General features: G+C 49.6%; 1 protein-coding gene and 2 long non-coding RNA genes across 6 annotated transcripts in view; 2 read left to right on the top strand and 1 right to left on the bottom strand.

Moving 5' to 3' along the window:
* The first annotated feature begins 2404 nt into the window (after nucleotides 1–2404).
* Nucleotides 2405–4647, top strand: LOC144384556 (uncharacterized). Its single transcript, XR_013451346.1, has 2 exons — nucleotides 2405–2498; nucleotides 3459–4647. It is a non-coding gene; the product is annotated as an uncharacterized LOC144384556 (long non-coding RNA).
* A 5589-nt stretch (nucleotides 4648–10236) lies between these two features.
* s1pr2 (sphingosine-1-phosphate receptor 2) overlaps nucleotides 10237–16129 on the top strand; it is a 15768-nt gene continuing 9875 nt past the window's right edge. The window contains exon 1 of one of the 4 annotated variants that reach the window (XM_040190423.2): nucleotides 10237–10408. The gene's annotated coding sequence lies outside the window, so the exon portion shown is untranslated. Of the gene's footprint in view, nucleotides 10409–10537; nucleotides 10676–11976; nucleotides 12574–15129; nucleotides 15594–16129 lie in introns of those variants that run through there. The other 3 variants (XM_040190422.2, XM_040190421.2, XM_040190424.2) reach the window with 3 other exon arrangements.
* On the bottom strand, nucleotides 10314–11878 carry LOC144384555 (uncharacterized). Its single transcript, XR_013451345.1, has 2 exons — nucleotides 11738–11878; nucleotides 10314–10463 (listed from the first exon to the last, which is right to left on the bottom strand). It is a non-coding gene; the product is annotated as an uncharacterized LOC144384555 (long non-coding RNA).

Genomic DNA, 16129 nt, shown 5'->3' with positions numbered 1-16129 from the left:
GTACAGTGTATACAGTGTATATATTAGTCACATGACCCAGCAGTCAAAGTTGTAAACACGCTTCTTTCACATCTCAAACGCGCCCGGCACTCCCACGCTCCTGCAGCGAGCCAGCAGCGAGTGAGTTGCAACACGTTTGTTGCCGACAGGTCTCAGTTTGAGCTGACTCTGCAGATAAACACTTCACTTCCAGAGGGTTGCATCTGGGTTCGGGCCGCTCCCGGCATGCACACAAAGACACGCGAAAAAGCTCACGGCTGAGAGAGATACAGGGAAGAGGAGCAGACAAGACCAGTCAGATAACTCATATAGCGTGTCTGTGAGTGTGCGTGGGGGGGGGGGGGGGGGGTGGGTTAATGTAAAATGATCACATATGCCCGTCAACGCGAACATTGACGGGTTTGTGCACAGATGTGTGGGAGGGAGGCAGGGCTGAACAATCACACTCAGTGTTTGTGAGTGGTTTCAGACATACCGCATTCTCCTCGATAAGTCTGCCGCACTTCCACCCACTCGGCTTCAGTGAGTCCGTCTAAGACTGCGAGAGGCGCGAATAGTTGGGCCTTTTTTTGGCCTTGAAAACACGACTGGTGCGTGTCTAAACAGCAAGGTTTTATGGCAGAAAAAGCAACAGGATTTTTTTTTTTATCTCAGACGTGTTTTGCTTGGGAAAAAGTAGGGTGATAAAGTGATGCAAATTAAAGGCCCGCATGCCATGTGGGGCTAACTGTCACCACGGCGGATCCCAATCAGTCCTCTCTGCAGCAGACGTGCAGTCAACGTGGAGGCTCTATGCGTTTTAAGAGGCTTTTTCTCCCCTTCGTTTGACTCGGGGCCAATATTCATACTTTTGGTGAACAGAACATTCAGAGAGAGGGACTGGGAGGACATTCACTGATAAACTCTGCTCCCTCACAATGAGAACATTCAGATTTTGTATCAGGGATGGGCTGCTCACCATGGTGCCTCCAGTCCTGCAGCACAGATTAAGGAAGGTTTTTTCCCATTTGCTGCAGATCTAATTATGCTGTAATGGAAATGTAACTTGCTGTCACATGAAACTGGGTCAAAACATGAGAAATACGGCCCATCAGATGAATTGGTCTTATTTGCATGTTGTAACGTCTCAAATTTAAATGTATTCTTTACACCCTCTGTAATTAATAACACACATTTAGCTGGTCAAAATGTGTAATGCACTATTTCCTCTGTCGACATCAATATCCCTCTCTCATGGCGTCGTCTGAGCTAGCCGCGATGCTAACAGAGCTAACAGCGTTATGATGCCACTTAAATGCATTAGGAACACAACAAAAATGTGTATTTAATGATAGAAATACAAGATTAACCTTTGCTCGATAAAAAACTGCATTACACAGAACATTTTCATGCATATTTACGTAATGTCGTGGGGACGGAGAAGGCACCGCTTTGCCGGAGCAGCCCGGTATCGACTTGAGTCAATGGGAAGCTTTGTGTGCAAATGTGCGAGAGCGGGATGGAGGAGGAGTGATGGAGAAAGCATGTGAAAGTGAAAGAAAGTGTGGCCGTGCAGATGGGTGCCGGTCACTGGAGTCTGACCGCTCCGGGGTCAAGAAGGTCAGCGCTCATGTAGGAACGTCATGAACCGCTGCTCTGTGGGAAAACTGCGGAAGATTTTCAGGTCTGTTTGGGATAATTGAAGTGCGTCCTTCAGCTGGAGTGTGTGTCAGCGGTGCGTTGGTCGTGCAGAGGGAAGGGGAGTAGAAGGGGAGGCGAAGGGGAGGCGGAGGGGATTCGGTCCTTGAGCAGGTCTGGTTCCCATTAGACCAGAGGCCCCGCGTCGGTTTGTTTGCACAAGCAGAGCGTCCCGGAGGAGAGCGGCCTGATGTTGCTCCTCCCAGCCGGACCGCCGTAGAGGGGGTATCGGCTGCAGCGCTTCTCTCTCTCCCGCGTCCCCTTTCTGCGACCCCTCCTCGCCAACCATGCATCTGGAACAAACGTGTCTCCTAAGCTGTTTACATTTGATGCACGTTGTTTACGTGCTATCCGTGAGAGCCGTGCCGAGAGGCGTAGCCATTTGTGATGCATATGCCGTGTACCTAACCCTGCGTATTAATCAGCCTGATGGGCATGCAGAGACAGGTCCATCGCTAACACGGGTTGGGCTTCAGCAGTCACACGCTAACCCTCAAAAGCACACAGGGGCCAATCAATAAAAAAAGCTTTTCCACTGATAAAACAATACTGGTGCAACACATTATTTTCCATTGCAGCGTGCGGAGTCATGGAACATTTGTCAGTTATTTCTGTGATTTCTGCATCACAAGCAACCCCCCCCCCCCCCCCCCCGCCTCCCCTTTCCTCCGCCCCCTGCAGGGACTTTTTGTTGTGTGCTCGCTATAAAAACACAGTTGAGAGATAGAAGTCAGTCAGACAGGCTTGAGGTGGCACCGTTGTGGATTGCGGGCCGTAAAGAGCCTAACGACCACCGGGACCACATGCAGAAACACTAACAGGTAAATAAAGCAGGGGGACCGATTGAAGCAGCACGACTCTGACGCCAACGCGGTGCGACAGACCAGGTCGTAAAGATCTGAGCGCACAGTGAGTGAGTCAAAAGTGAAACAGAGCCCCGTTGATGTTGTGGTTAAACGGTGAGGAAGTTCTCGTCTGTACTCCACGCAGCATTTTAACGGCCGGAGGAGGTTTGGAGCTGAAGGGGAGGGCTGGGGGGGAAGGGGATGATGTTTCTCCCTGCGTGCTCCGCTGGGCTGGGGAGTGGAGCTGTGATTTATAGAAGCCAGAACTTCGCTGCATCTTTTCTTGGAATTCTGGACCGTTCTGAGGGGGAGGGGTGGGTTGGCTGGGGAAGGGGTTAGGGGGGCAAGAGCAGTCCGAGGCCAGGATAAGAGCAATATTTCACAGAGGCCGTTAAATCAATTCATCTGCGAGGGGAAGGCCGAGCCGGAGAGCTAATGGACATTCAGTCTTTTCCTTCGGCAGCTTTGACTCAAAGCCAGAGGTCCCGAGAGGTTAAAGGGCTGTTTCCCCGTGTTTGGAGAGCTACGATTTAACCCTGTTGTTGGAACTCGTTGAGGTCAGCGAAACAAATCATGAGGTGACTCGTGTTCAGCTCAATAGGCCGTTTTGACAAAAGCAATGAAAGTCCAACATTTGGCGCTGAGAGCTCTCCTGCTCTCTTGCAGCTTTATTGGAGTCAGTGAAGAATCCCCATAAATGAAAACTAACTGTAGCATTTCAAAAGGGCTATAAATAATTGAAAGCCGAATTTATCTGAATTAGTGTCCCAGAAATATGACAGAGACTGATCCTGTGTGGCTACTAATTTAGAGAATAAACGTTTGTCTGTAAAACAACGTCGGTAATAATTCAACGTGCTTTGGGACATTACTGGCGGTTATTTTAGAATTCGGGTGAGCTGTCGATTAAAGCCACATTTCCTTTTTGTTACACAGCACAGATGCTCTGCAGTTTTATGGCGCATTCTCTGTGGGCCGCAAAGTTGCCAACCGCTGGATTTTAGATCTCAGCGCATGACGTTCGCGGCCACGTACACACGCACACCTCCGACTGCGTACTTCCCACCATCCACCCGCAACCTGCCCGAAGGAACGGCTCTTTATGTGCTCTTCACAGCGGACGCCAGCCTGATGAAACCTGCAGCCGGATGAGAGAGTCACGCGGCAGCCTCCCTGCTCAACCGGGCAGACTTTGACTCGAGCGGCATGACTCACTAATCGACGAGCACACAGCCGCCCCGAGCTGACAGTCGCCGTCATGTGTGAAAACGCCACGCGTGCACGTGCGCGTCCAGGGCCGATCCTTAAAATGTCATTCGGGGAGAGATCTAAATGGAGTCACGGAAAAAGTGACGGCTGGGTGTCGTTAGCAAGCGCGGTGATCATCTAGCGACGGGGGGATTCTACATGTGGCATCAGACGCCAGCACTTGAGCAAGTCTGTGGAATCTGGAGCTGCAGTTAATTATCTTTTAAAGGGTTGTTTATGTGGGGCTGCGATGGATTTTAGTGTGCACGAAAGGATTGACTTGCAGTTTGATTCCTTCCTTCGTTGTGCCCGGTTACTTTCCTTAAGCCATTCTAACAGATTTGGCCGTGGGTGATAAGTCATTTTGAAGGTGATTGGATGTGGCCAGCGAGGTCATTATGCAATTTGAGTACAGCTGTATCAATATTACCAGGATTTTGTTCTCCTTCTCTAGTGTTTGGCCTGATCCGCCTCCCCTAAAGCATTGGGAACTTGAATTTAGTTCTTTGTGACTTTAAAAGCACGGCAAGAAGAGATTTTCCATTTCAACAGGAAAGTGACGCCAAAAAGGCCAAATATTCCTTTGGATTAAATTGCATTTGTAAATTAAAATTTTCACTCTTTAAGCTTTACTGCAGTGTTCCAACCATGATTGTATGCATCACTACTTTTTCATTTAAAAAGAGATGTGAGATGACTCAGATAAAGTGACAAAAGCTCTTCTCTATCAAACACATTTGATTTTGTATTACTGTACTTACTTAAGAGGTTAGTTCTCTCTCTTTTATTTGCTAATTCAAAATCAGTCAGAAAGTCATTTTATACACAGATAACCTTGTATTCGTGCATGTTTATGAATAAAAGATAAATAAATTGAGCATACATGGTTCACAATGCAGACTTGTCACTGTCTAATTGTCATCATCAGGGGTCAGAGGTCACAGGCAACAGAACGTGTTGAAATGCAACTCAGCAGAGAAGGAATGGTGCATGTGATGTGTCTGCAGTGATCAGGGACGTCCTGACACATTTCATTTGAAGCTGCACAGAGACATTCATCCGTGGCCTGACTTGAGTTGCAGTCAAAAAGAGGTGGGCTGCTTCTGCTCTGTGGAGCCGGGTTTTGTCAGTGCGACCTCGCCGCAGTGGTTGGAGGTGTCTGGAGGTGTTCCAGCTGCAGCCAATAATAAACACCGGGGAGGGAAGCGAGAGGATGATGGGAAGAATGTGAGCGCCGCGTTGATCAAAGCGTCTGTGCAGCTTGACCACATGGGAGGCAACAGTGGGCAGTCAACAAACCTGGGCGTGTTTGTCTCCGGTTTAAAGGTGACACGATAACATATTATCTCATTTTGGGAGAAAGGGAAAGACTTCTAAATAGTTTTAATTTCCATGCTAAATGAAGACACTTTTGTCTCGCAGTCCATGTCCATGTGAGTGTCTGGGTCTCATCCAGGCCAGGTGTCTGGGTAACACTGTGTGTGTGTGTGTGTGTGTGTGTGTGTGTGTGTGTGTGTGTGTGTGTGTGTGTGTGTGTGTGTGTGTGTGTGTGTTCGGCTTTAACAGACTGAAGTGCTTCAGGCTGCACCAGGACAGTGTTAGATTTAGACCCCTGCTGCCCTCCTGCCACGTCCCCTCACACCCTTTGTCTTCTCATTTTTACTATTTCATTTTACCACTTCGACGCCATACCTTGTTCTGTGAACAGTCAACTTTAACCGAGGACATGTGGAGGAGAGCGAGTCATGAGTCATGGGAGAGGCTGGATTAAAGTAATGGCCCTAACCCTGATCCTTCTTATCTGATGACCCCCCCCCCCAGCTTTGACCCCCGGGGCAGACAAGTGCCAGCTTCCCTCTGGGAAACACGAGATAAGTTGTGCTGGAGGAGAGAAACGTGCACCTTTTGACACATGTGTTAGTACAAACGCTCTTTTGTGGGCACACTTTTACAAACAAATACAAGACGTTCCGCCTCAAGCAAAACTACAAAAAGATCTGCCCCCCCCCTACCACACACGCCCCCGTCTCTGCCGAACAACACGCACCGGGCAAGATTCCAATAGGTGCACGGTTGACCTGGTGACTGAAAGCTTATTTTACCCTCTATTGACCAACTTCCCTCCGTGCTCTGCTGCACTCATGCGTCTCTCTTATTTCCTTTTTTTACCTCCTTTGGCGCGCTGCTCAGTCAACTCCTTTTATTTCGGCGCTCAGCGGTCGCTCTCTTACCTCAACAGGCACGTAGCACATTCTGCAGCTCAGCCGCACTAAGGTCACAGGGCGAGAGCAGATGTTATATAGCTATTACAGATGTGACAGAAGGGCAAACACGTCTCAAGACCGCTTCTGCTTCAAAGTAAAGTGAGAAAACATGACGGATTGTTGCTAACGAGTTTCATTTTGGTTCCTGTGGTCTTGCAGTCTTGAGTGTGTACAACACGCACACACACACACGCGCGCACAAATACAGGTGTGTGTGCAAACCTACGACTAACCTTATGAACTTTCTGGTCAATGAATTAGCAAGAGATGTCAGGGTTGGGTTTCTTCTTGGGTTGAGGAGCCTCTGATGGCTGCCATATGGTGCCTGTGAAGATTAAATGACAGAGATCCCATCTTTGGCCCTGCTCCAGAAAAAGACACCTCCACAACCACCAAATGACTGTTTGGCCACAGAGCCGACGGGGGGGGGGGGGGGGGGTTGCACCACTTGTTCTGTAACTGCTCAAAAGAGGACTACAAAGAGACGATAATGGATGTGTGTGGATTTGAACGGGTTTTGGTGGGGATACTTCAGCTAGGCTCTATAAACACTGCACTAATCTGCAGGAAGCCACAGAAGTCATGACCGTGTGGGCCCCCCCCCCCTCGCTCCACCGTCCAATCACACCCGTCTACTCGGAAGACAGTGAACGCAGCGGACACCCAACACTAAGACCCGGGCACGGTAACCAAGTGGACCATGGGAACAGTCTTCAGGTCTTTAAAAATAAGGTAACTCTATACTCCTGTGAGACGCCACAGTAGAGGGGTGGAGCGGTGAAAAAACAAGCGCCGAAACACGACAACACGTTTACAACAGATGGTAAAATCGCAAATACACCGAATGTCTCTCCCGTGGTGAGGCCCGCGTGTGTGTGTGAGCAGATGAAGTGACCTGAATGTGGAGCCTTATTCAGGATTTGTCCCTAAACAGCGAGAAGTCCAGCTCTTGTGTGTAAAGACAACACAAAACAAAAAGGAAGCCGCTAGATGCTGCGGAGATAACGGCGTAAGATAACACTGCACAGCTCTGGGAGGGGGGGGTGAGGGGTGGGGAGTGAATGCAGGGTGGACGGATTCCTCCTAAACCTGTGAACAGCGGAGACATCCAGCCCCAGCCACCACTTAAGCCCCCTGTTTGGAGTGCGGGGAGAGATAAGCCGCGCTGACTCCGGGCGGCACTCGCGCCGGTCGCCTTCCAGAGCGGAAAACCAAAACCTCGGCGGCCACGACTGCTCGATCTGGGTCAGAAACCTGCACGCGCAGCGTCCTGGATCACACAAATTAAAAAAAAATCAGACAGCACATGGCGGGTTGTGTGTGTGAAGCCGTTTCACCTGTTGTATGGCTACACGCCGCATGTCCTATTTATGACCCATTTCATGAATTTCATGGCTTTTTTGATTGTTATTTATTCGTCACTTGGAATGACTCTTCTTTGGGGACACTTTACCGAAAGCTAAGTGAAGTTAAGGTCACAAAATCACTCGTGGGCTTAAAATAACCAGTTAGGTTTGAGCAACGAATCGAACGTTAGGTTCAGGCAACAAAACCGCGAGCTCACAACCACAACATGGTCTCGACATACTTCAATGAACACTACATCACATGTTACTCGCTCACATATGACGCATTGGATTTGCACTTCTTCCACGAAATGAGGTCGTGACTTCTTCACGGCCTTCCATGGCATTGGGCTGCTGAGGGAAGACGGCCCCCGCTGGAAAAAACAGGCCAGCGACTGAGACAACGATGTGGTCGGTGGGGGGGGGAACAAAGCCACAGCTGACGCACTGTGGAGGCGATGAGTAGACTGCTGACAGGTGTGTGCGGAGCCGGGAGCCGGACTGATTGATGGTTGGAGTGCAGGTAGGCTGGGTGCAGGTCGACGGCAGGACAGGAGGGACGCGAGGCGGGGGACGCGGAAGACAAGAGGAGAGCAGGGAACTCAAGAGAGACACGGGGGGAAACCAACGGAGGTTTTGAAGAGAAGGTTTTTAGCATTTTTTTTTTCACGGTACCGGAAAGCCACCGTAGATCTCCCGCTGCAAAGACACCGCGGCGTTACCACGGATACGCAGCCGTGTAGTTTCCTGTTGAAACATTATCAGAAGTTACAACAAAACAGCAGATCACGATACCACGGTTTGGGACGGGAGTGTTGTTCGGTTGGCTGCAGCGCTAGATTTCACTAAATCGTACACGCTGCCAGACGGTCTTTACAAAAACGGAATATTGTATAACAGTTTGCGGTTTACGAGAAGGATTTGTATTCAATTCTTAACGATCGATTGGCCATTTGGTGCGCTTGAAAGGGAACGCAATAAGTAGGTAGTGCAATTTTGGACAACGGACATCTCCTTCCAGTTACAGATTGATCAATGGACAGATGTCACAAGGTTGACACTAACTGAAATAAGCGCACTAGATTTTACATACATATTGTTAAATAGGTTCAAAATACCACCTGAGACATGATCTTTTCATTTTTTTCTAACACCTCCCATATATATATATATATATTGAAGCCGATCACACGCGGTGTGAAAATAGCGCTTGCTGAGCGTAAAGAGCTTGCACCACACTCTGCACACATCGCACAGAATAGAGGTGACGATACCTTCTCATGTGCAAACTGTGAACATTTCCTTCCCCTATGCCGGATCGTCACCGGATTACTTCAGTCCTACAACAATGTACAGTGTAGATGTGTAGATAAGAGATCGGATTCAATCGCGACTCGATGTCGGAGACCGTGTTCTCCGAAAGAGGAAGCGATTGTTACCTTAATACTCACTTTCGTGTACGTGTAGTTTCTGTTTGAAATCAAAACAATTTCTTGTCTGGATATATGCTTAACAAATGACTGGTTAGAAAAGCAGGGGCACACAGTGGCGTATTTGGGCCCATCGTGGCTTCTTTCACACATTGCAGATTGATATCTCTGGTTGAGCTTTATGTGCCGTTGAAAAAAAGAATAAACAAGGCATGGAAAGTCCCCAATCACACACAACGTAGGGCCTGAGAACAGTTTACTCGTAATGACATCCCCAGTGTAACCCTGCATCTAAAAGTAGGAGTGCAGAATATTTTGACTCTCTTCTAAGACCGAGTGACCTTTTTTGGGTAATGCAGAGTTCTTTGCATGAAGGTCTACAGAGATCCAGTATTCTCTTTGTTGGTCTGATCTACTTCCTGGTACACACTTTCATCTCAGTCCTGTCCTACTTACCACCAGTAAGTTCAAACCACGGTTAAGCAACCGTGTCAAAGGTACGATATAACTGATTAGCTTAGCCTTGCACAAAGATAGCAGGTAGCCTAAATCCATCCAACCAGAACCTCTAAAACACATTGTATGTTTTAATGCACTTAAGGCTCAGTGACCACTTGGCAATAGTGAGGTGGTTTTTTGATAATAAAGCGATAAGAATTCAGTAATATCATGCAACTATCAAAGTTTTAACCATGCAAGTAAAAGCTTTGTGTTTGCTCATTTTTGTGCAGAACAAATTAATTCTATATAATATGTTAAACTGATTCTAGAAATGCGAATCAGCATATTTCTCCAAATGCTTGGTAAAATTGGTCCTTGTTATTGTGGAGGACTTAAGAAAATGTGTAGTAAAGGCCAACCTGGTAGCTGATGTGACAAACAAAGCAGTGACTCATGAAACAACACTCTCACACTGTTTATTTTTAGGTGCATTTTGGGGGACACATGCACCAGCACATAAAGTAATCTTGCTCAAGGGCTGTGAGGTGGGGGGGGGGGGTGTACAGGAGGTTACTAATAACAGCTGCCAGATGTGCAGAGTCCCCAGAGCCTGTGCACATTCTCACAGACAATGGAATGCTTGTGAGGAGCCCCGACAGGAAGTGAGGTCAGTTCTCTTGACCCCTCCCCTAAAAGCTCAGTGAGAGACGCAGCTTTTCAAAGTGTTCCATCATAAACCCACCGACAGTGAGAGTCCACGAACACACACACACACACACACACACACACATACACTGCTCATCCGACCTGCCGCCGCCTCGGGCTGAGAACACAGACGGCGAGCGGCGACCGTTAAACCGTTAAAGTTGCCCCCATCCCCAACGAGTTAGTGCAAAGTTCCTCTTCTTTCCTCTTCACAGAGAGTAGTTTCCTCCTACCAGCTGCTGCGGGGGCGGCACGCATGAGTGCAGCGAGAGGGCATTGCACAACCATTAGTGCAACCATTAGCAGACGTGACATGAGTCAAACTCGTAGGAACTTTTAGGTGGGGACCAGACCGAGACGCATCTGCTGGCGTTTTCCTTTGTTCCGCTGTGCCTGCTGGTAGAGTGTTTACGATGAGCAGTGAGGGGCTCTCCCTGATGTCATTCAGCCAGGTAGGACTGCCCTGCGTCAGTCTGACGAATTAACACCTGCGCGCTGGTCTTTGAACTGAGGAAAAAAAATATTGTAAAGTAAAGCTGTGAATCTTTTTTTTCCCCTTTTGCATCTTCCCCCCCCCCCCCGGAGCGGTGCATTTCTGAAGAAATGCCAGGCCGATTGCGCCATGGTTTGAATCGTGTTGCAACAGTGCAATATGAAAACGAAATGAGATGAAGAGGGATCAGATTCAAACCTCTCTAACTGTCAACTTTGGACTGAAGGTGCGTCATATTAATAATACTTTGCAGAAGGGGAACCGGACGGCGGGTGCGAGGCCTTCGTCGACACGCTTGCACAAACATGAACTGCAAGCATGCGCAGCCGGCAACGCTTTGTCAACAAACATCAGCTCAGATAACAATCGTCACAGAGCAGGAGACGCCATGTTGCTCCACTACATCTTTACATCACATACAGCAGCTTCAGCTTCCAACGTACACAAGAGAAAGTGCAACTTTCCAAATGGGTATTTGGGCTTGATTGGGCAAGGGTCACTGAGTGAAACCAGTAGAGTTCCATCATGCTGCCGATGAAGCTCTCTGGACATACAGGTTCTGCAGGAAAGCCCTTCTGGGACTGAGAAACATTGGTTTTATCTCGTTTTATTTGGGCGTTTCACATCTATTCCATATTCTTCTCAGAGGAGGAGTGACCTTCCCTGCTGAGCCATCAGTCACGTTGTACCAGCAGGTTTTTCAACTTAATCATCAGGTCTAAACGGCATGCAAATGTGTATATTTTCTTTTGGTTAAGCAAACCTCTCTGCATCTATTCATTTTACAACCTGGATTTACTCATTTTATACTATTTTACTATTTTTGCCAACCCACACTCAAATGAAGCTGTGTTATGTGTTATGAAGTCGCCGTGGTGATGCACCCACAATCCCTGAAGTGTCCGGAGCAAAGCAGCTGGGCAGCTCCCATAATGAGTCCCGGCAGCGTTATGCAGCTGCTGAGGGCTACCAAACTTCAATATCGCCACAATGAAAACCTCTTTGCTATCTTTTCATCTTATCACGGTCTTCCTATCCCAGACACATGACATCATGGACGACTTTGGCTTTCCGCATGATGACCGTGGAGACATTATTACCCCCTCTTGGAGGCTCGGGCCCCCCCCCCCCCCCCCCCCCCCCCCGATGAGTAACAAGCCCTCAATTACCTTCACCTCACCCTCATTACACCTAAACTCAGACTGGAGAGATGAATGGGGAAAAAACAAATCACAGCGATGAATCATCAGAAACAAACAAATTAAACAGAAGCAGGTTGAACGGTTACTTATTTATCACTGTAGATATTGTGCATGGCCGCTGCTCCCAGCGGACTGAAGGCCAGGATGAGTTGTACAGTGTGGGCTCTGGATCACGCTGGGATCTGCTAGGAGGGAGGAAGTGAAGAGGTGGAACATCTGGACTTCATTTGTGTGCTGGGGAGAAGGTCCAAAAATAGGGGGGGGGTTTTCAACCCAAAAAAAGAAGAGTATTTTCCATATTAATTGCTGTCCAAATATCAGCTTCACTCTTTGTGAAAAGTGTCTAAACCGGCGGCTCTGTGCGGCTGTGTGACGTTTCCACGCGCTCTCTCTCTCTCTCTCTCTCTCTCTCTCTCTCTCTCTCTCTCTCTCTCTCTCTCGCGTGGGTGTGTGCGCGTATTGTGTGTGCGCGCGCTCATGTCCCCGTGGAGCTGTTGTTCCCACAGAGCGGCCGGCAGGACAATCAGACGGACGGCTGGATTATAAGGACAAAAGAGAAAGTGCCGCGTCCATAAGCAGAGCGTCTTCTCTGCGTCTCTTTCTTCTTCTTCTTCTTTTTCTTTTTTGAATCAGCGCTCACTCGGCCGACCCGGAGACGGTTTCCGCGGTTGCGCACAGACCGGTATGGATTTACCAGAGACTAGACGAGACACGCCGTCCAGTCCTCCTGCAAAGTTTTGATTGTCACCGCCGCCCCTCGGAGCGCGCAGCGGAGGGAAGGCAAGCCGACTTTGACGCGGCGTTTGTGGGGAGAGGAAGACCACACGCGGGGGCGTTTTTTTGGGGAGACACTTATTTGGTCGGAGCGTCTTTATTTATTTTTCCTCTTTGTTTTGCTGCTCTCTCCTGCATCTCTAATGGGGTGAGTTAAAAACGCCGTTGGTGTGACAGTCGGCATGTGCTGCAGCCGCCTAACAAAAGGACCCGACGTGATCTCCACGCGCTTTCACGTTAAATGGGTCGATTTCGATTCTCGAAAAGCGCGGAGAATGTGTATGTGTGTGTGTGTGTGGGGGGGGGACTTTTTTTTTTCTTACTTCATAACTAACCAAAAGTGTCCAATGACGCACGCAAGTCTCAAAATGTGGCACCACCAACACATCTGACAGCAGAAAGTTTGGCAACAATGAACAACGTGTGTTTTAAATGGGTAACAGTCTGTGGTGTTAAATATTAACACAAGGTTTACATTTGTCGATCATGGGTGTGGGGGGGGAGGCAGTGGGAGGGAGGGGGTTGCATCATATGCTGTGTGTGTATCTGTTGTTGGAGGTTGAGCTGCGTGCACCTCGGCGCGACCACACACACACACACACACACACACACACACACACACACACACACACACACACATTTCCTTGGAGCCGTTGCGCAGCCCGCTGTGCCCCCCTCCCCATCCCCTCCACTCTCCTCCCAACCCCCCCTCCCAGCTCTGACCCCTTCGATGTTGTTGGGGCTTGTTCATCCGTCACTCTAAAGAAGGCATTGTGTTGAAAGGATGTATTAATAAGACAAAAGCCCCCATTATCCCCAATGTACCGGAGTTAATCTCGCGGGGCTAAAGAGGGCAGGCAGCACAAAACACACTGCGGCGCGTTGTTGTCACAGACTTAGAAGGAGCAAATATTAGAGGAGCAATCGCAATCCGCTGTCGTCACGATATATTCCGCGTTACCGACAGGTTTTGTATTGGAGCAGTTGAGGCCTTTTGTGAGGAGGGGCCGAACAGCAGGTGGTTTTCTTGTGTCCCCCGGCGGGTCGACCCCGCGGAGAGGGATGCGTAGGTGTCAGCAGCCGAGCCACGGGGCGTCCTGTTGTGGGGCAATCCTCAAATCACAACGAGATAAGGTGATAAGGAGGAGGAACTGATGTTTATTGCCCAGATAAAAGCCTCCATCCGTCATCCCCTGTCCTGTAGAGATGCTCCGATTGGGTCTGCGCGTCGCCGTCCTCGTTAGCGGGGCGGTCGGAGACCGGTGGCGGCTTTACCCCAGGCCCCAGCCGAGGACACGGGCCGTCAAACCAAAGTCTCAAATGCACACGGATGCGGCAAAGCTGGTTGAGCTAAAGAGCAGCAAACAAACCTCACTGTGATAACATCAGCACTAGGGGGTCGAAGAGGAAGGGAGCGCTGTGCGGCATTAGGCGAGGACCGTCAAGCGCTGAGGGGCCTGTCAGCAGCTCCATTGATGCCGCTGTTGTGAGGGAGCAGCTTGGTTTGTTCAGGGCGGTGCACGGCCCCCCCGTTGGACTCAGATGGTTCCCCCCAGCATGCATTGGAGAGCTTGAAGTACGGGGCCGGCTGGCCCGTCTGCGCTGGGTCAAACTGACCACACGGCTCATTGCACCAGAAGAAAAAAGCCCCACTTTGCCAGACCTGCAGCCGGGCTTCCTCACACCATCCGTGGGCCGGGGCACAAGTAACCCTGGGAGGTCACATCTCCAGCCGCCAACAACATCATGAGCTGAGGGGTGTGCGTGTGCTGCTGACCCAGCTCACTGAGCTCAGCGGTAATCGGACCCCTCTCAGCGGGGGACTTCCAGGAGACTGCATGAGAAATGAGGACAAATAGATGGGTTGAATAAATAAACAGAGGTAAAAGGGCACGGTCGAATAAATAAATGAGTGGTAATTCAGCGGTGGGAACTGGATTTGCGAGACTTAAAACGAAACGGGTCACCAGGGAGGGGGGGGGGGGTGATGGCAGGGACGGATGGATGTGTGGGTGGTGTCGGACCCTGGAGGATGCTCAGGTTTCAGCTCAGCCCTGAGAAGGATCTTCTCATAGGAAGCAGCAAGGAGGGTTTTCCTGGGAGTAACAATACTGTGCATTTAAAGAATAAGGAGCCATGGCAGATGACAGGAGGCATGTGTCCATACATTTGGACTTTTCTCCACCAATACCAATATAGTTCTGCGGGGAGCCATCCATGCTCCAGTGAATTCTTGCTGGTTCTCCCCCTTCAGCTGAAAAACACTTTTCCTTGGGTGTGGCAGCAGAAGCAAAATAAACGCCTTCTGTTCGCGAAGCTGCCCAAGCGCAAGTCACAACACACAGCTGACAGCGTGCGGCGGCTTTCGCGGCCCAGCGCCCGGGAGTGTCTCGGACGGGAGGACCAAATATGGCGTCCTCCGCTTCCCACCCGTTTTTTACACGAATGCGAATGTTTCACTGAAGGTCACCGAAGGCCGTTTGCCTGTAAGGTAGAGAAAAACACGTGCACCGTCTCCCCTTTTCCAAACAACTCCTCCCGAGTGGCTGCCAGTGCTGCTCCGATACTCTTCTAAACATTTACTTGATGATATTTGCCTTCTAGGAAGGCGTTTCACCCAGATGGCAGAAATCATCAGCTCTTAAGTCCTCCTGTCACATTCCTTTTCCACTTGAAGCACTTGGGCAAACGATGAGACCCTCCCATGACCAGGCGCTGATGCTTGTAGCAGCATGCCGGGATTTCCTAATGCTTTTACGGGCTGTTCTTCCTCTGTCACGTTTCAAACTCGTACCCGGCCCCCTCGTTCCGATCGGAGGCCAGTTGGTAATAATGCTGCAGATGTTTCTTTTTTTTAATTTTTTTGATAGCTTAGACGGGCTTTTTTTTTTTCCTCTCCTCTTGTGCAACGTTGGCGCTCAGCACGGTCAGGAAGTCCATGCGTCCCTCGGAGACCACGGCAAGTAGATCCAAGACGAGCGTCGACCTTTCTCGCATGCAGCTCCGGAGGAGGACGCTTGCGCACTGCAGCCTGTGCTTCGGTCGTGCGGCGTGATTTATGAACTGGACGCGGACGGCTCTACGGCGGCGGGTCTAATCGGTGGTCACGTTGTGGTTTCCTGAGTTCTGTAAATTCTCGGCGCTCACTCCAGGACCATCTCGGAGCAGGTACACATGAAGAGGCTGTGGTTTTAGGAGTCCTCTACTTTCTTCTTCTTCTTCTCTCTTGGACGCCTTTGTTAGCCACTCAGCTTTGTTTGTGCAGCTGGGGAACTCCGCAGGATTACTTCAACACCCCACCTCCCCAGATCCAAAAGTAAGCTTGGAGAGGTTTTCTTGGATTTTGAATTCCCCCCCCTGCAGCCGGTTCATTTAGTCTGGAACTGAAAGTTAGCTTGATCGCCTCCTAATGAGCTCTGACCGATCTCCGTAATCGCTGGCAGACTTTAAAAATAAGGCGAAATAGCCGTTCAGTTAGAAAACAGCTATTAGGATTGTTTATCCGGCGAAGTCCTCAGCTTTAGTCTTTCCAGGCTGAGAGACAAGATGGAACTAAGCTGCAGCCAAACACAAGCCGGGTCAGACTGCTCCGTCGAAAGCAGATTGATTGAGGGGAAGTGGAATCTGTTTACTCCAAACCAATGTGACAACTGCTCCAAAGTGTCAGTTTCGGGCGACTGGTGTCGAGGTCAAAGTCAAGTACC

The sequence above is a fragment of the Gasterosteus aculeatus genome, chromosome 11 (assembly GCF_964276395.1).
Source record: "Gasterosteus aculeatus chromosome 11, fGasAcu3.hap1.1, whole genome shotgun sequence".
Taxonomy (NCBI): domain Eukaryota; kingdom Metazoa; phylum Chordata; class Actinopteri; order Perciformes; family Gasterosteidae; genus Gasterosteus; species Gasterosteus aculeatus.
This window is presented reverse-complemented; position numbering and strand designations above follow the sequence as displayed.